The sequence below is a fragment of the Rhinoderma darwinii genome, chromosome 11 (genome assembly GCF_050947455.1).
Source record: "Rhinoderma darwinii isolate aRhiDar2 chromosome 11, aRhiDar2.hap1, whole genome shotgun sequence".
NCBI lineage: Eukaryota > Metazoa > Chordata > Amphibia > Anura > Rhinodermatidae > Rhinoderma > Rhinoderma darwinii.
Genome location: NC_134697.1, coordinates 37,911,988 through 37,939,538, shown reverse-complemented (window position 1 = coordinate 37,939,538; position 27,551 = coordinate 37,911,988). Strand labels below are relative to the sequence as shown.

General features: G+C 42.6%; 2 long non-coding RNA genes across 4 annotated transcripts in view; one reads left to right on the top strand and one right to left on the bottom strand.

Moving 5' to 3' along the window:
• LOC142662878 (uncharacterized) overlaps positions 1-27,551 on the bottom strand; it is a 291,564-nt gene that overhangs the window by 188,485 nt on the left and 75,528 nt on the right. The gene's annotated exons all lie outside the window — the stretch shown is intronic.
• On the top strand, positions 1,805-12,323 carry LOC142663669 (uncharacterized). The gene is made up of 3 exons (XR_012851131.1): positions 1,805-1,925; positions 2,800-2,933; positions 12,140-12,323. It is a non-coding gene; the product is annotated as an uncharacterized LOC142663669 (long non-coding RNA).

Below are 27,551 nucleotides of genomic sequence, written 5' to 3'. Positions count from 1 at the left end.
ATCCGCTATGAGCTCATGATGTGATGTCATAATGCCACAATTGACTACCGCGTTCACATTGCACCTGCTGCAGTCTCATCTTGTCGGCACATAGAAGCGTGTATGTACACGTGTCTAGATATCTCCTAAAAAAAAAAAAATGGGTCAAAGTACTATCTCATTAGGACTAAACCAGAGACAAAGCTAGGGTGAAGCTGGCGGGACATGTTCCTTGGGGACTGGGTTGCAATGGCATTCTTAAAAGACAGCCCGGCCCCTTTCCCCAACAGCGATCACTTTATTACCATGGATGCAGCTGCTGAAGGCACCAGTGGCGTTTTCCTATAGCGGCATATGGATAGGAATTTGCTGTGACAGTGCTGGTCAAACCCCAGGGAGCAGGTGACACTTAACCCCTTCGGGACTAAGCCATTTTGTGATTTTTCATTTTCGTTTTTCACTCCCCGCATTCCAAGAGCCATAACTTTTTTATTTTTCCATCAATAGAGTGGCGTGGTTTATTTTTTGCGGGAGGAGTTGTAGTTTATTTTGGTACCAATTATAGTTCCATATAATGTACTGGGAAACTAAAAAAAAATTCTTTGCGGGCTGAAAATGGAAAAAAACTGTGATTCCTCAATTGTTTCTTGGGTTTAGTTTTTACTGGTTTCACCGTGCGGTAAAAACGACAACTTATCTTTATTCTGTGGCTCAATACGATTACGGTGATACCAAATTTATATAGGTTTTTTATATTTTACTACTATTATTGATAATAAAAGTTTTGTTAAAAAAAAATGTTTTGTGTCGCCACATTCTGAGAGCCATAACTTTTTTATTTTTTCACCGATTTAGTGGTGTGAGGGCTTATTTTTTGCGGGATGAGCTGTAGTTTTTTTTTCCGGCGTTCACCGTGCACATTAAATAACACTATATTGTAATAGTTCAGACTTTTACGGACGCAGCTATACCAATTTTGTTTACTCTTTACATTACTTTAGGGGGAAAATGGGAGAAAGGGGCTTTTTGAACTTTTTTTTTTTTTTTCCACCACTAAAACCTTTTTTTTTTTTACACACTTTTTTAGTCCCCCTAGGGGACTTGAACCATCGATCGTTAGATTGCTGGTACAATATACTGCATTACTAACGTATTGCAATATATCGTCAATTTTACAGGCATCTGTTAAGCCCTGCCACAGACAGGTCTTAGCAGAGGCAGAGTGAAGGCAGCCCTGGGGGCCTTCATTAGGCCCCTAGGCTACCATAAAAACTGTCATCACCCCCCCATCTCACTCCGGGGGAGCGATGAGCTGTCAGAGGGGGCCACCCCCCTCTTTTCAACGCCTCAGATGCTTCGATCGCGATTGACCGCAGCTTTTGAGGGGTTAAACAGCCAGGAGCAGCGCGATCGCTGCTCCCGGCTGCCAGTCTCGGGTGTTCGCTGTCAAATACAGCTGACACCTGCAGCATATGGAGCGCGCTCAGTGCGTGAGAGCACTCCAAACATCACCCCCGCACCCGGACGTAATAGCACGTCTGGGTGCGCGAAGGGGTTAAAATGTTATTTTCTATGGTCTATGAAAGATCTTACAGCTGGGCTGCTAATAAATGCAAATTGTCTCCTGAAGACATCTTATTGGCTCCTAAAGTCTACAGTGTATTAATTTGCATTAAAATATTATAGAAGGCTCGTATGACTTCTCCTTAGGCAGTTAAAGGCAAAAACATTGAGGAAAACCACACCCTCAGATAAGAGTGTCATTAACTATGAGCTCATGATGTGATGTCATAATGCCACAGCGGACTACAACATTCACGGTGCACCTGCCAAGGTCTTGTCTAGTGGGAACATAGATGCGCAGCCCACCGTGGCATCTCCCGAGAACAAATCCGAAAATACATGCAAGAGTCTAGATATCTTCAGATCGACTAAGATATAGAAAGGTTAATAAAAAATAAAAAATAAAAAATATATATATATATATATATTATTGATTTGCAATCATGTAGTACAGATATCTCTTATGACTTTTCCTTAGGCGGTTGAAGGCAACTAAAACATACCGTATTTTTCAGATTTCAATGTACAATAATGAAAAAACAAGTAAAACTTATTTTTTTACAGAATACCAAAATAATGCTATTGCATCCTAGAAAAAGGGACCACCCCCCTGGGGCCCCCAGCTGTCAACTATAAACTGTTAGGAGACTTGATAGCAATTTCCCTGCAGCGACATCACAGCAAAAATTAAGCATTACACAGTTTGCATTAAAATGCATGTTCCAGGTCATCCAGAGTGAGAGACACTCTTTGTAGCTGCTTCCCGCTCCGGCTGATCGATCAGGATCTCTCCCCCCCCTTTCCTTTATGAACACAGAATTCCCTAATAGGGTATTTCAAAACCAGACAACCCCTCTAAATAACAGAAAGGGTGGTCAAAATAGATTTTAAACGTATTGACCCTCATGCATAAAAATATATATAAGAAAAGGCACCGTTGTTGCCAATCATATTTCATCTTTATTTTTTTGATGAAGTTTGGAAAATTCTGAGTGGTTGTTATGGGCAACCCTTGAACTTTTGTGTACATGGGAGAACAATTGTGACATCATATCATAGACAGATGTGATTTTGAACAACATAAATAACTAGTGTACTAGCTGGATGTACCACAAAAATACAGCTAGCAGGATAAATATATATTGTTTAGTGCAGTATAGCATATGGCCCATACACAACCACTCTTGCATAAATTAAGATATCACATTATTATATGAACGTGAAAACCACCATGTACTTTGTGATTATGTCTTTCAGATAATCACGAGGATAGGTCTCCAGGAGAATACAGAAATTAGATACTATTAAGCAAGAAACCAAAAAGTGGAGACTCACTAGACAGAAAGACATAAAGGGGTTGTACAACCGGATGACCTTTTTGAATGCAGTAGGTCCGGTGATCAGCTGACTCCACGCCTCAAACTGAAAAATGAGGGCGGCCACTACATAGTATTACATAGTCTCCATTCAAATGGATGAGATGTCTGCATCTAGGCCTTCAGAGCGGAAACCAGTCTTTCTAGCAGAACTCTGTTTTTTTTTTCACCCCATTCTATGACGTCCATATGCCCTAATAGTGTATTTTTACAGCGGTTGTCCAAATGAGACCTGGGAAGGCTGTCTTGGACAGTCACTACATACACTATGGAAGGCTGTCTTGGACAGTCACTAAAGACAGAATGGGGGAGGCTGTCTTGTACAGTCACTACAGAGCCCAGGGAACGCTGTCTTGGACAGTTACTACAGAAATTTGGGAAAGCGGTCTAGGACAGTCACTACAACATTTGAGGAGGTTACTTTAGACAAGCCCCATGTAAACTTAGGAAGCCTGTCTTGGACAGTCACTATTGAGACTTTGGAAGGCTATATTGAACAGTCACTGCATAAAGACTTTGGAAGGCTATATTGAACAGTCACTGCATAAAGACTTTGGAAGGCTATATTGAACAGTCACTGCATAAAGACTTTGGAAGGCTATATTGAACAGTCACTACATAAACTTGGAAAGGCTGTCTTGGACAGTTACAAATACAGAATGGGGAGGCTGTCTCGGACAGCTACAAATACAGAATGGAGAGGCTGTCTCGGACAGTTACAAATACAGAATGGGGAGGCTGTCTTGGACAGCCACTACAGAGACCTAGGAAGTTTGTCATGGACAGCAAATAAAGAGATTGTAGAAGGCTGTCTTTGGCAGTCGCTAAAACACAGACTCGGGAAACGGTCTTTCAACAATTAAGAAATATTTGGAAAGACTGCCTGGGAGACTCATTAAAACAAATGAAAAGAAACTGGGTAAGGGTGGCACTGATAATCAGGAGACCCACTAGACTGAATAGAGAACTAATTATTGAGGTTGTGGATAAATAATGACCAATACATGTACAATAATCTCTAGCAAAGGAAACTTTGCCTGTGACAAGACAGTAACTATTTGCTTCAATGGCCAGATGGAAGTGTAGTTCATTCAGCCATGGTTCTCTCGAGGTTTCCTCCATAGGAGGTTTTTCCTCTCCTGCATTCTGGTGGATTGCTCTTTGTGAGTCAGGGGTTGTAATGTAACTGGTCCTTCTTGAGCCATATCAAAATTGGCAAAATTCGAAATAAATAATTTCATTAAAAAAAAAAAAATCCTATCCATCAGTTGTCCGGTAGTGGGAAACCCCTTTAATAACCACCCTCTGTTTTCTATCACTGAGCTAGTTACTTACCCACTTACATCCATTTTGCCCCAGTCCCAGCCTTCTAATTTTATGTACGAACCTTTTATGTGGTACAGTATCAAATGTTTTGAAAAAATCAAGATATATGACATCCAATAATTTACACTGGTCCAGTCTAGAGGTTACCTCCTCATAGATGCTGATCATATTAGTTTGACAGTACCAATCCCTCATAAACCCATGCGGATATTGAGTTACATAATCCAGGATAGCATCTCTTAGAAACCTTCAAACATTTTATCCACAATAGAGGTTAAACTTATATTACTATAGTTTACGGTCTCACTTTTTTTACCCCTTTTTGCTATGCGTTAGCCGTGTGGAACAGACCCGGTCATTATAAAATCCTTTAATATGCAAAATAATGGTCTATCACTGTACTTAATTCCTTTAGAACTCAGAGGTGTATGCCATCTGAACCAGGCGATTTGTCTATTTTAGGCTATGTTCACACAGGGTATTTTGCCGAGTTTTTTGACGCGGAAACCGCGTCGCAAAACTCGGCAAAAACGGCCCGAGAACGCCTCCCATTGATTTCAATGGGAGGCGTCGGCGTCTTTTTCCCGCGAGCAGTAAAACTGCCTCGCGGGAAAAAGAAGCGACATGCCCTGTCTTCGGGCGCTTCCGTCTCTGACCTCCCATTGACTTCAATGGGAGGCAGGAGAAAGCGTATTTCTCGCAGCGTGTATTGTGTTCGTTACATCTGGGTGTGTTTACTTGTTTTACTAGCTGGGCGTTGTGAATGGAAGTGTATGATGCTGACGAATCAGCATCATCCCCTTCTCTTCGTTACCACCCAGCTTCTGGCAGTTCACAGACACACAGCGTGTCCTCGCTCATCCGACGCGATGAAGTTCCTGTGGGAGGAAGTGAGTGACGTCACAGCGTGATCTTGCGAGGACACGCTGTGTGTCTGTGCACTGCCAGAAGCTGGGTGGTAACGAAGAGAAGTGGATGATGCCGATTTGTCAGCAACATACACTTCTATTCACAACGCCCAGCTAGTAAAACAAGTAAACACACCCAGATGTAACTAACACAATACACACCCAGTTGGAAATAAGATTATAAACGCCCAGTTGTCCATAAGAAAGGCTCATTTGCATAAATATAAAAATGGTCATAACTTGGCCAAAAATGCTCGTTTTTGAAAAAGAAAAACGTTACTGTTATCTACATTGCAGCGCCGATCAGCTGCAATAGGAGATAGGGGTTTGAAAATCTGGTGACAAAGCCTCTTTAATGTTAATTGAAGGCACCCTTCTAATAAGTAGGGATTGTCCAAAGCAGACAACTCCTTTAAGAGATTAATATGCTTAAACCACATTCTTCAGTCCCAAGTGTAATAAAACATAAAGGAGCTTGGTTAAGTCACATTATGTAACCCTTTTGGCTGTAACCTATGGGCTTATCACAATAATAAGCTGTAATCGCTTTTGTTAGTCAATGACCACTCTACCGGTAGATCAGTGGGGATTTTTTTATACTGAGTATCTTAGTAGACTCTGCCCATGACCATAGCTGGCATTATGGGGGTGGCAACCTGGGCAACTGCAAGTAAAAGAAGCCCAAGAGAAAACTAAAACCACCCAGTATTATTTAGCGATGTATGCTATGTAGAGATTGGATTGCAGTATTATGTAGGAACTATGTGGCAGTATTATCTGGGCTCTTTAGGAGAGTATTATTTTGATACTGCATATTATTTAGGCACCATATGGTGGTATTATGTGGGTAGTATATGTAAGTATTATCTTGGCACTATATGGCTGTATTATTTGGGCTGAAATTATATAAAAAAATATGTCTAATAATGGCAAGCAGGGGGAAAAGGAGCCCTACTTTGTTTGCTGTTTGGGGCTCCATTTTATATAAAACTGGCCTTGCCCATGAGCTACCCTTCTGATAAATGACCTAGCAGACAAGTTCTCATACAAAACAAAAACTGCAAAACTTCACAATTAAAGGTTTCATGAAAACAACAAAAAGCCATGGAATAAGTTCTCCATTTTATAACAACCACCTACCCTAGTTTATTTTTATTAGGCCTGATTTACACGAGCGTGTGCGTTTTGCGCGCGCAAAAAACGCCGCGTTTTGCGCGCGTTTGTATTGCGTATGCACTGCGTATACGCAGCCTTGTTGCGTTTTAAACGCGCGCACGACTAGCGTTTGCATCGCGCGTAAAAAACGCAGAGGGGATTAGTGGGACGCCCGCCTACAAATAGGCCAGCTGGCCCAACCCCTGCTTGCTGGTAGAAATCTGTTTGCAACCTTATTTCCGCCTCTGCAGAAACCACAGTGTTTGTTTTTCCCTTCAAATTGGAATCGCTTTGACACCCAACTATTATGGCTTCGCCAGCACTGGCGCGTGTGCTTCTTCTCTGGATGATCTCACGTCGGTTTGGCCAGCGCCGACACATGCTGCAGCACCACACGCCTGGAAGAAGTCGCATTTGGGTTCATCCACTTGTGGCCCAACGTACAATAAAAGGGCATTTCCATACCCTGTTTGAGGACTTACGCCGGCATCCCGACAAATTTTGATCCTTCTGCCGCATGTCTGTGGCCACATTTGACCTTCTGCTTGAGCAAACTCGCTCTGGTCTCACCTACCAGAATACCAACATGAGACGCTGCATTTCGCCCGAGGAACGTCTGCTTGTGACCTTGAGGTATGTATGAAGCTGCTATAACTTAGTCCATGCCGCTGTCTGCTTCACCAGCCCCCCACTAACATGTGTTCTTCCTCTCTTTTTCTTTCTCTTTATTTTCTAGATTTCTGGCCACAGGCAATAGTTATCATTCGTTGCATTTTGAATTTCTTTTGGGAGTGACCACCATTTCCTTAATTGTCATATCCACCAGTGTCGTGTTGTGGCAGAGGTTAAAGAGCACGGTCATGCCTCAGCCCACGACAGAACAGTGGCTAAGTATTTCAGAGGGATTTCTTAGAGCTACTGAATTTCCAAATTGCATTGGTGCCCTTGACGGCAAACACATTCGTGTGAGAAAGCCCCCACGCAGTGGCTCGCAATACTATAACTACAAGCAGTATTTTTCTATGGTATTGTTAGCCTTGGCGGACACTAATTATTGTTTCACTATTGTTGACATTGGCTCGTATGGAAGCTCGGCAGATGCACGCATATTCCGTACATCAAGAATGGGGAAGCGACTCGTGAATAGGCGACTGGGGTTGCCGGAACCCTCCATCCTCCCGGGCTCCAGCGGGCCCCCAATCCCGTATGTAATCGTGGCAGATGAGGGGTTTGCACTCACAAGGCAAGTCATGCGTCCCTTTGCAAGAAGGGGCTTGGATGACCGTAGGCGCATGTTCAATCTCCGCCTGGGCCGAGCTCGGCGATGTGTGGAATGCGCCTTTGGCATTATGTCGAACAGGTGGCGTGTCTTTCTGTCAACAATGCAATTGTCCATGCAGAATGTCACACGTGTTATACAAGCGGGTGTAGTTCTGCATAACTTCTGCTGCATTAATGATGCAAACTTTGATACTGACTATATCCTAACACATGCAGACACCACTGACAATGTCCCGGTGATTCCTCTCGGCCGATCTGTCTCCTCCGGCCTTCGAGTTCGTGAGACTTTGGCGGCATATTTTGAGTGCCCATCTGGACCAGCACCGTGGGGGGCTGATGACCTTTGAAGGGGTGAATGTTCTTTTGAGGCTTCACTACCCACGTGAGATGTGGCCTTTTTTTGTTTTGATTATTTTGGTGGTTGGGGTTGGGGTAGGGACTCGCAAAACATGAGGACCCTTGACGCGGGTTGCGAGCTTATATCTCTCGGGGTTTGAGCAGGACTTTACACAGTTGCCGACTTACTTTCCCCATATATCCTGTTGTGCGGACTCCAGTTAGGGAAGTCCAATTGCAAGTGTACTTATTTTGCTTCGGGGCCCATGGCAGGACCTAAACTTTGCAATCCCTTTCAAGCCATGTCAAACCCCGAGAGATTAACTAAAACCTCATATCACATGGCCATGCATTGGTCCAAAAGGCCAGAAGTGTGTGAGAGTGTAGGCAAAGGAAATGTGTGGCAAACCTTGTGTTGTGTGGTCAAAATGATTAATAAAACGAAATCAAACCATTAACCATGAATATTTTTATTTTCGGATTAGGACCAATCCCAAATTTTGGGCACAAAAACTTAGACACCAACATGGTGTAACGAAATACAAAATAAAAACATGATCCCACAACAAACGTGGCCACGCCTGCACCACACACAACAGTGCCGTCCAAATATATTGGCACCAACACACTCAGAGGTGTTGGTATAGTTGTCCTGGGGAGGCATATGCCTGCATTTCAGCACCACTATGCTGGACCTGGAGCTGGGTAGGTTGTTCCTGGCCAGCATAGTGGTGCTGATGTGGTGGGTGGAATGTGGGCCCTGCGAAGTGGGGAGCCATAGGGCGCATGTATGGATGCGGCCGGCCCATCTGGTGAACAGGGTGGAATTGGCCAGGCACCTGGGCCGTGGGTGGCGGCATGTAATTATTTCGCCACTGCTCTATTGCCGTGAAACACATATGGGGATTGTGTGGCGGTCTGCAAGCGTCGATCAATGTGACGATCGACGCCTGCAGACGGCCCATAAGGTCCATCGGCACCAGGCGTATGAGGGGGACAATGCTGCGGCCGAAGGCATCATTCCCATCCTCCTCTGCGGCTCGCCTGAGATAGTCCAGTACCCGCGTATCCACCTGGGCAGATGTGGAGGGCTGTGGGGCACGAACACGCCGACTGCGGGCTCGCACGGGCCGCTCCTGGGCTGGAGAGGCAACCGGCCGTTCTGACTGGCCTGGTGCGGGCTCCTGGGGTGTCGGCTTGGGGCTGGGTGGCAGGATATTGGGAGCAGGGGGTTCGGCCACAGACTCCCCCACGTCAGTCTCCTCTGCTGTGTCCTCCAAATTGTCGGTGGTTCTACAAGGAGCAAAAAAATTATGAGTACAATATCTAACATTGCCCACAACAACACGTTGGCAGACAGGACCTTGGCAAACACACATTACACTCATGCAACGGCATAAACGCTTACGTGCGCATATCCATGATGTCCTTCAGGAACATCAGCTGCTTAGTATAAATGTAGGGCCGTTTGCGAGATGCCCCATCTCCGCTGCGTCCCTTGTCACCCATCTCTCGCCTGAATTGATCACGGCAGCTCCGCCACCGTGTCTTGATATCTTGAACTGTTGGATGTAACAAAAACATAACACGCCATCAGAACTATCACCTCTCACTTCAAAATGAAGGGCCCTGCAATGGCAATGCGGTGGGACGTGGGGAAGCACCTGCTCCACCAAAGTTTCTCGTGCTAATGAGCGCAATACACATACAGGGCCCAGGTTTTAGATAGGCATGACAGGCATTGACAGAAAATGCCAGGTACTCACCCAACCGAGTGCGGTCCCGGGTTCGGCCAGTCTCCCACTCTTGCCCAAAGAGGTTTTTGGCCACCAACTCCCATGCGTCCTCCTTCACCGTCCTGTTATGATACTCCTCACATCTGGTATCCCATATCGCTGGATGCTCCTGGACAAAAAGTATGAGGCGCTCCACATCCATCCCGCGCGGCATGGCTGTAGTATGGCTGTGAAACGCTCAAAAATATCCGCACACAACTCTCCAGGCACTGGCTAGACTTGCCCCCTCGCACTTGAAAGGCAGGCACTTCCTGGTTTGGAGTAGCTTTGTGTAGCTTTATAGACTAATTAGAATGGACATAACAGCTCTTGCGTGTTTTTCGCGCATGCAACGCAGGACCGTCCGTGTGGCATGCGTTGTTTTCACGCACCCATTGAAGTCAATGGGTGCGTGTTGCGTGAAAAACACTAGAATATAGAACATGTCGTGAGTTTTACGCAACGCACTCACGCAGCGCAAAATTCACGCATCGTCTAAACAGCCCCATAGACTATTATAGGTGCGTACGACACGCGCGTATAATACGCTCGTGTAAATGAGGCCTTAAAGTATAAACCTTTCACTATATTCATGGCATGGTGATTTACTATTAACAGCAAACACTTAATACACAGTTGGTTGAAAGACTACAGACTCATCTCCAGATCCTTAAAGTGTATGTCTACGTTTCCAGAAATAAAACAGAAATCTGTGTAATCTGTATTTATCACCCAGAAGGAGGACTACAAAAAACCAAATAAGATATAGGATTTCTTCCTGCTCATTTGGAACACTCATAATGAAGAGTGTTCTTGGTCTGGTGGTCAGTAGCACTTGAACACAACTTAATCAGAGTCTCTCTATGACCACATGCTTATCTCACAAGGAATTTCCTGCCATTTTAGAGCAACTCTGGTAGTTTAATTGGGAATAAAAGTCCATAAAGCCAAAGCTTCCAGTGAGCTAGAGACCAGGCAACCATCATCTTAAACTTGGACAGAATTTTATACGCAGATTTATTGGGGGATTAAAGGCTTAGGAGTGTACTCTGGTTTACAAAAGAGCTTCAAAAGATCCAAGTTGCCCCTGCTCAAGAGGTTTTTGTGGTGTTAATTACAGATATGGCGAAGACGGGTCTCTGCCATGACTTTTATTAGAAAACAAATATCCCTAGCCATAGCACTTAACATCAGTGAAAGATTGATATTCAGTGCTGAAAGAGGTTACAACATGGGGCACTATAATTAAAGTGGGAAACCAAATTTAAAGAGAAGTTCCAGTAAGAATAATTTGTGAAATACAAGGTCTAAGGCTTCATGCACATGTCTGTATTTGGGAACTGTATCACACAGATCTAAAATAGGGTGGGAATACATTTCAATGGGCCATGCATATGCTATTTTCCTTTTCATAGCGTGGTATTCATAGATTATTTTCTTTTGACTGTGCATATAGAAGAACATTTTCCCCACAAGCACCATTTTCAGTGTTTCTAGGAGAAAACATGGACTGTAATATAGCCCTCCCATAGAGAACTACGCAGCCAGGAATATAGTGTACATTATGGCTCCATATTCTGAACCGTATTATGGGCTGACATGTGCACGGTAATGTGCATGGGTCCTAATACTAATGAAACATTCTGCTACTTCTGACACAAAGTTTGGAAAATTTGAGAAAGCAACTTTTTTCCATCATAAAATAAACTATTATAGGTAAACGGTTACATTTTTTCCAGGTTGTTGCACTGATGACAAATCCCATTTCAGTGCCTTTCATATATGAAGTAGAAAGGATTTGGATATTCCTATTATTTTCTGGCCATTATTACATCCCAATGAAGAACTCGCAAGTTTGCGACATTTAGGCTCTAAGAACTTGTCCAAGAGCCTAAATTACAAGCAATTCCATTTTCCTGCAGACAGAGAATCCACTGAAATCCTTTATTGCCAACTTCGGCGCTTATTGCATCTGAAAAACCTCTTAAAACTTTGTTGGCATTTATCTTGTGTTATGTGAAAATCCGATCATATTCACAGCTCACAAGAGGCGGAGAGCAGAAGTTCATATTAAGGTTCCATACAAGATTTTATTACATGTTGATACAGTGGAAATGTAACCCTTCCATTGTGTAAAGGACAGGACATATACTCTACATGACTGCATGTAACTATAGATGTCATTGTAACGTATTTGTCCTTGAGTATCTACTGGTGATAAGACATTTGTGGCACTTGGCCAAGACCACTCACTCATGTTTTGTTTCTGAAAATTTAACCTTTTGTATTCCTTACTTTCATTTTTTTTTTTAATCCTGTACATCACTTTTTAGTTGCAAGATCAATTTGCTCCTCAGGGATGATATAGATGCATAGATAATATTGATGATATAAATTAGTAATCAGGGTTCTTACAGATTATCATTGTCTTTTGTAATAGAACAATCCCTGAGGAATGGAAAACTTTGGACACTACTTGTTTGTTAGAAAAGTCCTTCAATGAAATGCTGATCACAGGGTGTTCCTGCTACCAGCTGTAATCGGAGGATAAACCCAGCATAAAGTGTTCAATTCTCCTGCAACGCCACCATAGAGAAAATAAAGCATGGCATGTTTTCCATTGACATCGATAAATTGTCTATTTAATGCACTAGCGTGCTGGTCTTCCAGAGCAAGAAACTCCTTGTAGCCATTCTCAGACTAACTGAAGTGAATCCTCATTGGGGAACTCTCTCTATTAACCACTTGCCGACACAGGACGAGAATGCTCATCCTGAGCGGCGGGTAATTCGTTCGTTAGAACGAGTATTCTCGTCCTGTGTGACAGCCGTGTCCACGCTTAATCAGGAGCGGGTTGACGGCTGTGTACTAGTACACAGCCGCAGCCCCGCTCTAACGACAGAGAGCAGAGAAACCTCTTATCTCCACCGTTAACCCCTTGAATGCCACGATCAAAGCTGATCGCGGCATTCAAAGTAAATAAGAGTAGGGGGAACTGCCCTTTAATCGCGTCACAGAAAATCCGCACACAGGCTAATGTACTGGCATATTGATATATGCCAGTACATTACAGTTAGAAAATAAAAATCAAATTAAAAAAATCCCTCTATGCGATTAAAAAAAATAATTAAATTAATTTAAAATTTTCTTTATATTAAATAAAAAAAATAGTTAATTTTCAAATACAAAAGTCACAAAATTTGAAATAATAGACATATTTGGTATCACCACGACTGTAATAACCTGTACAACAAATGTATAACATTATTTATGATGATCGGTGTATGGTGTAAAAAAGAAAATAATAAAATTGCAGCGGAACTGCTTTTTTCTGCATACTCGCCAAAATAAAAATGTATGTAAAATTAAACGATAATGTATTTGTGCCAAAAAATGGTACCTACATAAAGTACAACTCGTCCCGCAAAAAACAAAGTCTCTCACAACTACGTCGTACAAAAAATAAAAAAGTTATGAGCGTCGGGATGCAAAGAGTGAAATATAAAAAAATTGGTCTGTCCTCAAGGCCAAAATTGTCGGTGTCCTTAAGGGGTTAAAGGGGTTACCCAGGATAAGGAAAACACACCTATTTACTAATTGTGTGTAGTAACTCCACCACATTAATTTCAATAGAGCTGAGCTGTAATATCAGACAAGCCATGGACAGGTGTGGCGCTGCATTTTGGAAGGAAGTAGCCATGTTTTTCTCATCCTAGACAACCCCTTTAACTCAGAATACTAAACCCTTTAAACACACTTAAATGCTATGGACACCTTTGACATAGAAAATAAATATTTTTACATATATGTTAATGGTTACCTGAAGTTAAAAAAGTTGCACAAAGTTTTAGGCCACAACATCATTCCTTTATTTATTTTTAGACCCACTGATATTCAGTGTGTAGCCTGCACATAGTTTCCGACTTTTGTCATATGCACAAGTTACTCCCAGTAATACATGCTGGATGTGGTCTGTGTGTCCAGGATGCGTCTTCCTTCACTAGCTCCCATGTATCAGCACAGCTTTATTCCTGTACGGCTTTCTCTCTACACTGAAAGCCTGTGTGATTCCACTCTACTTTCCTTCGTATCCACACTCTAAGACTGGTCAGCCTGTGTGATCTGCCCTCCCTGAAGACTTGAATGCTTTTCCCCCTCTCATCACTTTGATCTGTTCAACCTCCTAACCCTCGCTTCTGCTATCTCTTACATTAGAGAAGGGGGGGGGGGGCAGAGAGCGCAGATGAGTCAGCCACAACAGAAGCAGTGTTCTGTCGGATTTATGTCAGAAGCAGGACACCAGCTAGGTGAACAGGCTCTACAGCAGCAAAATGGTATGAAAATTCTAATGAGTACGATTTTGAAAGATTTGGTGTATAGCCTTCAAAAGGGTTGTGCTACAACCGTTTTTCACTTTGATAACATGTTTGACAGGTTATAAAATTCTAAGCACTGGGACCCCTACTATTAACAAAAATTAGGGTGTCTTCGTTCATGGTCATAGAGTTTACCATCCATGCACAGCCACTCTCCAAAATAATTATTAGACAGGGGCGGGCATACCCTTTCTGCAATCTATGCAGCCGCAAATGGGCCCAGTAGGCTTCTACACTAAAGGAGAAATATAATTGATTTCTATTGCCTACTAGGTGGCATGCAAGGTTCTTATGGCTCCCAATTACTGGTGTACTGGCACACCAGTGAGGGTTTTTATAGAGAGCCATGAGGGAGGTTTTACTTCACTCTCAGTTGGAAAGTAAGGAGCCCACATACTTTTCCAGCACAGGGACAATCTCTACTGCCTATGTCCATCCCTATTAATGGGGGCATTGGAAACAAACCACTCACATTTAGCAAATTTTTGCTCTCATTCTTATTTTTTTTCCCATAAACCAAGGGGTTTGCCTTTTAAGTTGTAAAATTGTGACATGCATAGCTTCTTAATATAGTAGCACTAAGCATGTCATGCAAGCAAAACTATTGGTACCCTGACAGTGTCCCTCCATCTATACTAAACATGTGGGCATCCACTTTAAATTTTTATTGTAATCTTTGTTATTATGTACACGCCGGTTATATAAATCAATAAGATCTGAACATTTTTTTAGTAATTGCAGTAGACCCTAGTGCCAAGTGGTTGGTGCCAAATACAAATTCAATATTTCCAGTCTTCTACTGGACCTTTGGTGCCATGTTGTATTAGGGGCCCATTATTGTGTCAAAGCCTGGGCCACTAGACGATCCGCCGTAACTCTGGTGGGCCACCCGACGCTGTACCTTTAGCTTTGGAAAAGCATTTAAAAAGACAGTATATTTTTTACAATTAAGGGCATAAATACTATAGAGGCAGCCCATGTGGCTGCCATAGGCCCCCTGGAGAGAGGACGCCGATTTCAGGTTGGTCTTCTCCACATTGTAATGACTAATAAAACAGAGGGTGGCATCGGGAACTCCCATTGAGGGGTGGTGTCAAGTAGCATTTTTATTTTTGTTATGAGCGCCCCACCTGTGTACACCACTGCCTGCAATATAACTAAAATAAGTATTTTCAATGTGTATTCAGCCCAGTTCCACTTTAAACTTTAATCCACATAGCTGATTTAAGAACGTTATTAGATTTGTAAAAATGTCTGATCATGTGACTGGTTGCCATGGGAATTTAGGAAATAGTGGCTTGGGCCCATTCCTGCAGATCTTAAAGCGTTTTAAAGCTGAAGTAGATTTAACTAATTTTACAAGGCTGACGTTACCCATGAGTAATTTCATATGTTTGGTTTTAAAAAAAAAAAAAGTTCAAGGAGAGGTTTAAATTAGCCGGTAAAGAAAAGAAAAAAAATAAATAAATCGAAAAAGATTTCCAGAGTATACTTCAGCCTTCGTCTGATGTTCAGTCTCTAGTCTTATAAATGCCATACTGTATACAGCAATAAATACATGATCAAACCGGAAAGAACATGGCAGCATTTTATGTGGAAAGTTCCATATATTTTCTTCGATTTACGTCCTTTCTATTCTATTACCGGTACACTAGGATTTTAGCAGAATGTGTACTAACAGTAATATTATAACCATAGTAAATGCTTAATGTGCTCTGGGCCAAGAGGGCAGCTGGTGTTTGGCGAAAAATGAGATTATGGGATCAGGTTGTGGTCTGAGGCTTTTGGAAAGGGAATCTTTAACACAAGATATATTAATAAAACGATCATTTCTTATTGATTTTAGTATAAGCACAAATAAAGACCTCAATATACAGTACATGTCAGCCGACACTGCATTCCGGTAAGTTTAAAGTGAATGCCCTTGTACAAATTTCTTTACTTTTTAACCATCAAATTCTGGATGCCTATAGTCACAGCTAAAAGGAGTTTAGGAGTTTACAGCATAAGTTTATACATTGACCTCAATAATAACAGTATGCGGTAAGCCCCTAAGACCTCGCTGGTGAAGGCTGCAGGCAGCCAGAATTTAATTATTTAAGTCGGTATCTTTGCAGGGGATTTTAGGCCCAGCCCCATAAAACATTCGCTCTAATCACAGGTAAAAGGTAGTGGCAAAATAGAACATTAGAATACATATAATTACAGAATGTATATTGCATTATAATTTTTTTCCCTGTATGTCTGGAAACAGCACAACTCTAGTCCAATGGCTTTTATTAGCTATTCATGTATTAAAACCAGATCTCTCTTTAGATTATGCTGCCCTAAATAAGGCAACATAGTATGATGATAGGTCCGCTGCCCCATTAGCTAAAACGACACAAAAAAATATTGTGCAGTTTGGCTAATAGGAGCATTCAAAGAATATACCAGAGTCATAGTTATGAGTCTGATGTATTCATGAAGTGAGCAACACCCCCCCCCCCCCCCCCCCGCCTCTCCTGCCTTTTTCACAGTGCTTGACTGGCTCCTGTGTATGCGGAAAAACAGCACACCCCCGTCAATCACCACCAAGAGGGGTGGCGGCGGGGTGAAGAGAGGCAGGGGAAGTACTGCCTTTATGAATACAACTACAACCATGAGTCTCTTATATTCTTGGAACGCTCCTATTAGCCAAACAGCACCATATTTTTTGAGCTAATAGGGGAACGGAGATATCCCCATACTATGGGACCCTTCTATAGGAATACCTAATGGAGAAAAAAATAAGGAACATAGAGCGCCACATAAATCCAACAGGATTATATGTGAGCGTTTAAAGATTATAAGCACTCACCGTGTCTGGTTGTACATGCTAGGTACAACACTAGTGTGTGCGTTCAGACAGTAAGTTGTCAGCTTCTGCTATCCCCGACCGCTGGGTGATGGATCACCTCTGCTTAAAATCACGAATATACTCCAACAAGGAAGCAAAGAAAAATGGGGGTTTCCAGAAAAGCACTACTGATATCCAGAGGGTTTAAGATCAGACCGGTGTTGAAACGCGTAGCCAAATCACTTGGATTTAATTATTTTTTTATTCAATTAATAATAAATAACTTTGATCTAAAACCCTTATAGAGGAAAGCACAGTCTGATGACAGGTCCACTTTAATACATGGATAGCTTATTTTAAAAAAAAAGGATACGGATACTTAACAAATGAGCATCCAAATAATCGTAAATAAAAGGACCACCCCCATAAAAGGCCATTTTTTTTTTTACAATTTTGGGTGCTTGTCTCAAAGAGGTTTCACTATATACACCTGTACATATTAATATATAATATCTATCTAATACTTTCATCATGAAAGAAGACTTTTTACCATGGGATGAAATGCATTAGCGATTTGTCAAATTTGGCTTTGTAAGTGTTGGTGCTTTCCAATGTTACTCTTTTACTTTGGAGGTTAAAATAATTGAATAATCTATAAATGTCTAAGTGACCCTAAATGCCCATTTACACTTAATAATAATTATAATGTGTAACGACCAGCAGGTTTGTGGACCCACGGGGCTACTCTGCTGGATTGGTGTTGGGCCAGATCTAAGGGTGTTGTCGAATTAGCCTCCCCGATCTTCAGACTATAACCCTTCTAAAGGGATCTGGTCTTCGCTGCGGGGAGACTGCCTGGTCACTACCTCTTGGTGGTCCCGGCGGAGTAGCTGTTAGCCAAACAGAAGCTAGGCATAGACAGGCAGGTGGTACCTTGGTAGTAGTAGACGGATTGCTGTAAGCACGCTGGTGCCGGATTGCTGGAAGCATGCTGGTGCTGGACTGCTGGAAGCACCCAGAGGGAATGGGATACTGACAGGTAACAGACTCAGGATACAGGATGCCAATAAGTAACAGTCTCAAGATACAGAATTTTCGTAGGATAACACTAGGTTTGTCCAACTTTGCTCAGGCACTGGGGAAAGGGGCAGGGTCACTTATAAGGAACAGGGTGTGCAGGGATAGGCTGGGGAAATTTTTACTGGTGCGCGCTGGCCCTTTAAGAACTGGCACGAGCATGCACCCTACGGGACAGTCCAGGAGAGGAGGCAGAGAGCAGCGGTGTCCCTGGGCAAGGGAGACACTGGCAGGGATGCACAGTCCTGTGGTCGCAGCTGCCGGTAAGAGGGGGATGCCGGCGGTCAACGGCGTTACATAATGCGTTTCCGAGCAATCGTAACGATTATTGCTTCGTGTAAATGCAATATCGCTCATTCCACATTTACAACACACATGCCGATACAATGGAACTTGCAAATACTCTAAAATGACATATATGAACAATAATTGTACCAAGATAAATACCCATCAGATACCCATTAACCCCTTCCCGACATTTGCCGTACATGTACGTCATGGAAAGTACTGACTTCCCGCATCTTGCCGTACATGTACGCCAAATGTTTGGGACCGGCTCAGAAGCTGAGCCGGTGCCATCATCACCGGATCTCAGCTGTATCTTACAGCTGACATCCGGCTGTAACGGCGGGGACCGAAATTAGCTTCGATCCCCGCCATTAACTCCTTAAGTGCAGCGCTCAAACGCGATCGCTGCACTTAAGGTGTTTGCAGCTCATCGGAACCCCAGTAATGAAATTGCCGGGGTTCCGGTGGCTGCAATGGCAACCGGAGGCCTAATACTGGCCTCCCGGTCTGCCTAGCACCGAAGCCGGTCAAGATCCGCCCGGCGGCGGAGCCTGATCGGCTTCCGTAGCTGCCGGCAAGATGGCGCCGGGTCAGGAGCTGATCCGGCGTCATCAGCGGTGGAAGTCAGCTGTACTGTACAGCTGACATCCACCTGTAACGGCAGGAACCGGAGCTAGCTCCGATCCCTGCCATTAACCCCTTCGATGCAGCAATCGAAAGCGATTGCTGCATCGAAGCGGTTACTAGCATATCGCCAGCCCTGACAGGCAATCGGGACTGGCGACTGCTGTTATGGCAACAGGAGACACAATGGCCTCCTGCTCTGCCATTACAGAAGCCGATTTAGGCCCCGCCGGGAGGCGAAGCCTAATCGGCTTGCTGTCAGTGAATGACTGACAGATCTAATACATTGCACTACATAGGTAGTGCAATGTATTAGAAAAAAAAAAATCTGACCGTTGGAACTTCAAGTCCCCTAGTGGGACTTGAGAAAAAGTGTAAAAAAAGTATAAAAAAGTGTAAAAAAAAGTGCAAAAAATAAAAGTTTGAAAACAATAAAAGTTTCAAGTAATCAAATAAAACACAATCCCCCTTTTACTCTTATCAAGTCCTTTATTATTGAAAAATAATAATAAACCATATGTATTTGGTATCGCCACGACCGTAACGACCGGAGGTATCAAAATATTATATTATTTATTGCACGCGGTGAACAGCGTAAAAAAAACCGTAAAAAACGTTACCAGAGTTTCTGTTTTTTGGTCACTTTGCCCTACAAATATTAGAATAAAAAGTGATCAAAAAGTCGCACGTATCCAAAAATGGTACCTATAAAAACTATAGCTCGTCCCGCAAAAAACAAGCCCTCATACACTTCCGTCGACAAAAAAATTAAAAAGTTATGGTTCTCACAACTTGGCGACAGAAAAAATACATTCTTTTTACAAAAGTAATTTTATTGTGCAAAAAGTTGTAAAACATAAAAAAGTGCTATAAATTCGGTATCGCCGGAATCATACTGACCCACAGAATAAAGTTAACATGTAATTTATAACGCATGGTGAACGCTGTATAAAAAAAAAACGAAAAAAGCTGTGCCAGAATTGCGTTTTTTTGTTTACCTGGCATCCCAAAAAATAGGATAAAAGGTGATCAAAAAGTCGCATGTACCCCAAAATGGTACCAATAATAACTACAGCTCGTCCCGCAACAAACCAGCCCTCATACCGCTACGTCTATGAAAAATAAAATGAGTTATGGCTCCAATAAGTCAGGAAATAAAAAAATATGCAGTTGTGCCCGAGGGGAACATTTCTTCTGTTTGAAGAGGCGATTTTTCAAGGACCTAAAATTAGGGAACCAGGAAAGGGAGGGCCCAAACATATCCGCTGGAAGCGACGGTGCCCGTATTATACCAGGACAACACTTTCCAAGCAAAATTCCCCAAACTACAAAGGCGCGGAGTGTGGACCAAAAGGGGGATAAGAAATGACACCATTTATCAGTGCGACACCGGCCTGTGCGGAAAGGATTGCTTCACAGCGTAACACACATCTATGGATCATTTTATTGTTTTTTTTTACCCCATTATTATACCACCTGACTATGCCCCTTATATACTCCGCCCGGCTTACATATGCCCTACATTATAAACGGAAACACCAGTAAGACTCCAAACAAAACTACTACCAAGCAAAATCCACGCTCCAAAAGCCAAATGGCATTTCCTCCCATCTGAACCCTACAGCGTGCCCAAACAGCAGTTTCCTTCCACATATATGGCATAGTCATACCCGGGAGAACCCTTTTAGCAATTTTTGGGGTGTGTGTCTCCAGTGGCATAAGCTGGGCACGACATATTTGCCACTGAATGGCATATCTAGGGAAAAATATAAATTTTTAATTTGCACCATCCACAGCGCATTTATTAATGGAAAAGACCTGTGGGGTGAAAATGCTCTCTACACCCCTTAATAAATGCCTTGAGGGGTGCAGTTTCCATAGTGGGGTCACTTCCCAGGGGTTTATTTTTATTATTTCACATCTGAGCCTCTGCAGTTGTGAACCAATACTTTGTAAATCGCCAAATTAGGCCTCAATTTTACATGGTACCCTTTCACTCCTGAGCCTGGTCGACTGTCCAGGCAAGAGATTAGGGCCACATGTAGGGTGTTTCTAAAACCAGGAAACCCAGCATAATAATTAGAGAGCTGTCTCGTTATGGTGGCACAAGCCGGGCACCACATATTGTCCACATATCTGTGGAAAAAATCCCATTTTCACTCTGCAACATCGAGTTCACACTAATTTCTACAAAACACCTGCAGGGTTAACATGCTCACTACACCCGTAGGTAAATGCATTGAGGGGTGTAGTTTCCAAAATGGGGTCACTTCTGGGGGGTTTCCACTGTTTTGGGCCCACAGGCGCCCAGAAACCAATCCAGAAACATCTGCACTCCAAATGGCGGTCCTTCCCTTCTGAGCCCTGCCGTGTGCCCAAACAGCAATTTATGACCACATATGGGGTATTGCCGTACTCGGTAGAAATTGCTTTACAAATGTTGGGTTCTTTTTTTCCTTTATTTGTTGCGAAAATGAAAAAATTTGCGCTAAAGCTACGTCTTATTGAAGAAAAAGGATTGTTTTTATTTTCACTGCCCAATTCTAATAAATTCTATGAAACATCTGTGGGGTCAAAATGCTCACTACGCCCCTAGATGAATTCCTCAAGAGGTGTAGTTTCCTAAATGGTGTCACTTTTTGGACGTTTTCATTGTTTTTTCCCCCCAGGGGCTTTGCAAATGTGACATGGCCGCCGCAAACCATTCCTGCTCAATGTTATCTCCAAAAGCCAAATAGCGCTCTTTCCCTTCTAAGCCAAGCCGTGTCTCCAAACAGCCGTTTATTACCACATGTGGGGCATTGTTTTACTCGGGAGAAATTGCTTTACAAATTTTGTGGTGCTTTTTCTCCTTCAGTCCTTGTGGAAATGAGTAAAAATAAGCTAAACCTACATTTCCTTTGAAAAAATGTTGATTTTTATTTTCAGGGCCTACTTCCAATAATTTCTGCAAAAAACCTGTGGGGTCAAAGAGCTCACTATACCCCTAGATAATTTCCTCAATGGGTGTAGTCTCCAAAATGGGGTCACTTGTGGGGGGTTTCCACTGTTTTGTCTCCTCAGGGACTTCATAAATGTGACATGGCCTCCGCAAACCATTCCTGCTAAACTTGAGCTCCAAAAGCCAAATAGCGCTCTTTCCCTTCTCAGCCCTGCCGTGTCTCCAAACAACCGTTTATTACCACATGTGGGGCATTGTTTTACTCGGGAGAGATTGGTTTACAAATTTTACGGTGCTTTTTCTCCTTCAGTCCTTGTGGAAATGAGAAAAAATTAGCTAAACCTACATTTTCTTTGAAGAAATGTTGATTTTAATTTTCGCGGCCTACTTCTAATAATTTCTGTAAAAAAGCTGTGCGGTCAAAATGCTCACTGTACCCCTAGATAATTTCCTTGAGGTGTGTAGTTTCCCAGATGGGGTCACTTTTGGGGGATTTTGACTGTTTTGGCACCGCAAGAGCCCTTCAAACCTGACATGGTGCCTAAAATTTATTCTAACAAAAATAAGGCCCGAAAATCCACCAGGTGCTCCTTTGCTTCTGAGGCCGGTGCTTCAGTCCAGTAGCACGCTACGGCCACATGTGGGATATTTCCTAAAACTGAAGAAACTGGGCAACAAATATTGAGTTGCATTTCTCTGGTAAAACCTTCTGTGTTATAAAAAAAATTGTACTAAAAATTTATTTCTGCAAAAAAATATGAAATTTGTAAAATTCACCTCTACATTGCTTTAATTCCTGTGACATGTGTAAAGGGTTAACACATTTTCTAAATGCTGTTTTGAATACTTTGAGGGGTGAAGTTTTTAAAATGGGGTGACTTTTTGGGGGTTTCTAATATATAAGGCCCTCAAAGCCACTTCACAACTGAACTGGCCCCTGTAAAAATGGCCTTTTGAAATTTTCTTGAAAATGTGAGAAATTGCTGCTAAAGTTCTAAGCCTTGTGAGGTCATAGAAAAATAAAAGGATGTTCAAAAAACGATGCCAATCTAAAGTAGACATATGGGTGATGTTAATTAGCAACAATTTTGGGTGGTTTAACTGCCTGTCTTACAAGCAGATACATTTAAATTGAGAAAAAAGCAAATTTTTGCAATTTTTCGCTAAATTTTGGTGTTTTTCACAATTAAATACTGAACATATCGAGCAAATTTTGCCAGTAACATAAAGTCCAATGTGTCACGAGAAAACAATCTCAGAATCGCTTGGATAGGTGAAAGCATTCCGGAGTTATTACCACATAAAGTGACACGTCAGATTTGAAAAATGAGGCTCGGTCAGGAAGGTCAAAAGTGGCTAAAGAGGGAAGGGGTTAAGTAGTCCTATGTTTGTGATTTGACAATTTGCGGTCTATAAATGGAGAGAAATAGGAGACAATACAGTAAACAATAGTTATGGTTCAGTATATAAAAGCTATGGAATTTGCAATTTTCTGCTTTGTAGAACAGTTAACTGAATGCCAGAGCAAAAAGTTTCCCAGCAAAAAACTTTGCCCAGAGCCTCACACTGCCTCTGCCAGCTTGTCTTCTCCTTTATAGTGCACCCCGGTGCAATCTCTTCTCCAGGTAAGTGATGCACACACTCCCGGCCGTCCACATGATGTAAAAGACGCCTTAATTCCTACTGACTTCCATTGCTTCATGGACCAGTTCTGATGCCACTGTGCCAATGGTAGGCACTTTTGGCGGTGGACAGGGGTCAGCATGGCAACTCTGCCTGGTCTGCAGCTGCAAAGAAAGCGGTGATGCTCTGTGTGTTCTGACAGCTTTAGCCAGCAGTAACTTTTTCAGCAATTTGTGCTACAGTAGCTCTTCTGTGGGACCGTACCAGACGCATCAAATGAGCCACTTCACTATGTAACTGTATTTACATACATACATGCACATATACATATACATACATATACACACAAGCCACATGTTTAGAATTCCAGATCCATACATATTGTTACTGGCTGGCACCTATTTTCACACCATTCTAGCTAGTAATTTTTGAACAAATAAAAAAAAGAATGTGAAGGACCGCATAGCTTAGTTATTACAATCGAGAATGCAAATAGTCTTTTGATGTTCAGGAGTTAATATGAGTTTATATAAAATCCAGGGCAGATTTAGTGGTCCACATGTATGCTTATAACACAGGATTTAGTGTGCTCTTTCAGCTCCACTTTTAGAGGAGAAGAAAAGAAAGTTGAAATTCCTTAGTGTTGAAACAAGTCTCTATTTTTAATTTAATCATTTCACAAAAAGCACTTTTGCTGAACTTGGCACAGTGAGTTTTATTTTTTCATGTTCCCGGATTTGTAGCCCTTTTCAGCACAAGGGCAGATGAGATCTTCCAAAAACTTACTCAGCAAATTCATTGGCCAAAAATGAATACAGGTAGTCCAGGGAACGTATATTAAACATGAAGAAAACAAAAGGCCTTTTCTTAACCTATGCAGTACTTTTATGTAGTTCAGGACTTTTATCAAAATACTATGAAAACAAAACAAAGTCATCTGTTTAAATCTATCACCATGGCTGACATCTAGAAGAGACTCCTAGGAGAGAGTTTGGTAATCTAATTGGTCAAAGATTGATTGGTACAGTATAGTATCTGTAAGGCACATGGTAATATTATAGATCAAATATTATATAAGCCCAAAATCAGAAATTATTTTTAATACCAAAATGTTGGTCTACTGAAAAGTATGTACAGTATATGGACCCAATACTTGGTCGGGGCTCTGGACTCTGCATGAATTACTGCATTAATGCGGCGTGGCATGTAGGCGATCAGCCTGTGGCACTGCTGAGGTGTTATGGAAGCCCAGGTTGCTTTGATAGCGGCCTTCAGCTTGTCTGCATTGCTGGCTCTGGTGTCTCATCTTACTCTTGATAATACCCTGTAGATTCTCAATGGGGTTTAGGTCAGGCGGGTTTGCTGGCCAATCAAGCACAGTGATACTGTGGATATCAAACCAGGTATTGGCACTTTTGGCAGTGTGGGCAGGTGCCAAGTCCTGCTGGAAAATGAAATCAGCATCTCCATAAAGCTGGTCAGCAGAGGGAAGCATGAAGGTGCTCTAAAATTTCCTGGTAGACGGCTGCGTTGACTCTGGACTTGATATAACACCTCAGCGACGTTTCGGTTCGTCACAGAACCTTTCTCAAGCTATACTTCTGTGACGAACCGAAACGTCGCTGCTCACTTGAGGTGAATAAATCCACCCTTTTTTCATCTATCTGGAAGTCCTGGTGCCGCTACTTTGTTCTATGGTTTCTATGTATTCAAGCTGGTGAACTGATGCATCCTCTGGTAACGTGCACATGGCTTAATATATAGCTGTGTGGAGTGCTGTCTTCATCTACAATTGGACTGTGTGTGTATATATTTACACATACATACATATATATATACACACACACACACACACACACACACACACACACACACACACACATATATATATATACATACATACATACATACACAAACACACACACACACACACACACACACACACACACCTTGTAGGGTAAGTAACAGCACCAGGACTTCAAGGTAAATGGAGAGAAGTTGGAATAAACCAACTTCTCTCCATTTACCTTGACATTCAGGTGCTGTTATTTAGCCTACAAGTTCCCTATACAAGCCAAGGAAATGATTCATCCTGTGTTTTGGGTAACGCGCACATTAAACAAGATCGAAAGACACATCATACTTACTTCCCTTCGAAATCGGAAGATATCCAGCAGTGCCATCAGCTCAGAACTGGCAGAAACCAGTGGGACCCAGGTACACCCATCTACTGTTTGGAGAAGTCTGGCCAGAAGTGGTCTTTATGGATGAGTTGTGGCCAGAAAGCCATACCTTTGACGTGGAAACAAGGCCAAGCAACTCAACTATGCACGAAAGCACAGGAACTCGGGTGCAGAAAAATGGCAGCAGGTGCTCGGAGTCAAAATTTGAAATATTTTGCTGTAACAGAAGGCAGTTTGTTCACCGCAAGCCTGGAGAGCGGTATAATAATGAGTGTCTGCAGACAACAGTGAAGCATGGTGGAGGTTCCTTGCAAATTTGGGGCTGGATTTCAGCAAATGGAGTTGGGGATTTGGTCAGGATTAATGGTCTCCTCAATACCGAGAAATACAGGCTGATACTTATCCATCATCCAATACCAAGGAGGCGTCTGATTGGCTCCAAATTTATTCTGCAGCAGGACAACAGCCCAAAACATAAAGCCAATATCATTAAAGGGGTTATCCGGGGACCAAAAATTGCATTGCAATAATATATTTATGTAAAACGTAGTAACTTACTAATGTACAGTACTTTAATTAAAAATTCTGTACTAAATGGTGCAGTTCAAATCTTGTGAATTGTTCCCGGAAGTCCCGGAGCTTTTCTAATAATGAGGACGTGCCGACATGGCTCCATGAGACTGAGCTCTTGCTTCATGTGCTGTTCATGAACATGACCACAAGGGGCTGTCACATTGCCTATTGCTTGAGTCCCGAGCACAGCATCAGCTAGCGCTTTGCTCGGGACTCCAGCACTGCTCCCGATGTCCATATTTGGTCAATTCAGGAGTTTCCTATCCCTAGAGTTCCCGAGCAGAACATCAGCTGATGCTCTCCCTGGGGACTCCAGCACTTCTGCCAACGTCACTGTCCATATATGGACAATGACGTCGGCAGCAGTACAGCAGTCCTTGAGCAGAGCGTCAGCTGATGCTTTGCTCGGGAACTCCAGGGATAGGAAACTCCTGATTTGCCGAAATATGGACGTCGGGAGCAGTGCTGGAGTCCCGAGCAAAGCGCTAGCTGATGCTGTGCTCGGGACTCAAGCAATAGGCAATGTGACAGCCCCTTTCGGTCATGTTCACGAACAGCACATGAAACAAGCCCTCTGTCACGTGGGGCCGTGTCGGAGTGTCATCAATATTAGTAAAGCTCCAGGACTTCCGGGAACAATTCACAAGCTTTGAACTGCACCATTTAGTACAGAATTTTTAAGTAAAAGTACATTAGTAAGTTAGTTTCACATAAATATATTATTGCAATGCAATTTTTGGTCCCCGGATAACCCTTTAAGGCCTCATTCAGTCTAGCGTGAATCACATCCGTGTGCTGTGCATTGAAACAACGCACAGCTCACAGACCCATTGATTTCAATGGGGCCATTCACACTTGCATGCAGCAAGAGTCCATCGCGTGAAACGCACTGCATGTCCTATATTGGTGCGTTTTGCGCATCACAGTCGCCCACTGAAGTCTATGGGTGCATGAAAACCGCACCGCACACTTGCATCATCCGTGTCCTGCGTGTTATTCATGCAGAGTTGCAAATCACATTGGGAATTTAATTTAAAAAAACAGGAAGTGTTTGTGACAAATCAGTCCTGTGAGCAGCAAACTCTCAAGCAGTGATGCCTCGGCCAATAGACGTGGAGAGGATAATTACTTTGGTCCAGGAGAGGCCTGAGTTGTAGGACAGGTCTGATTTGTACCAAAACCGTTATAAGAAAGACAAGGTATGGAAGGCCATTTCAAAAGCCATGTTTACTCAGTGGACTAGCGCCAGCCCTGCTAAAAGATCCAAGTTTGGTAAATAGAAGCATAGTTCAGTCTGTAAATATTGTATGTAGCTGCCCTCTTTTTATAAAATATAATTTTGTTATTTT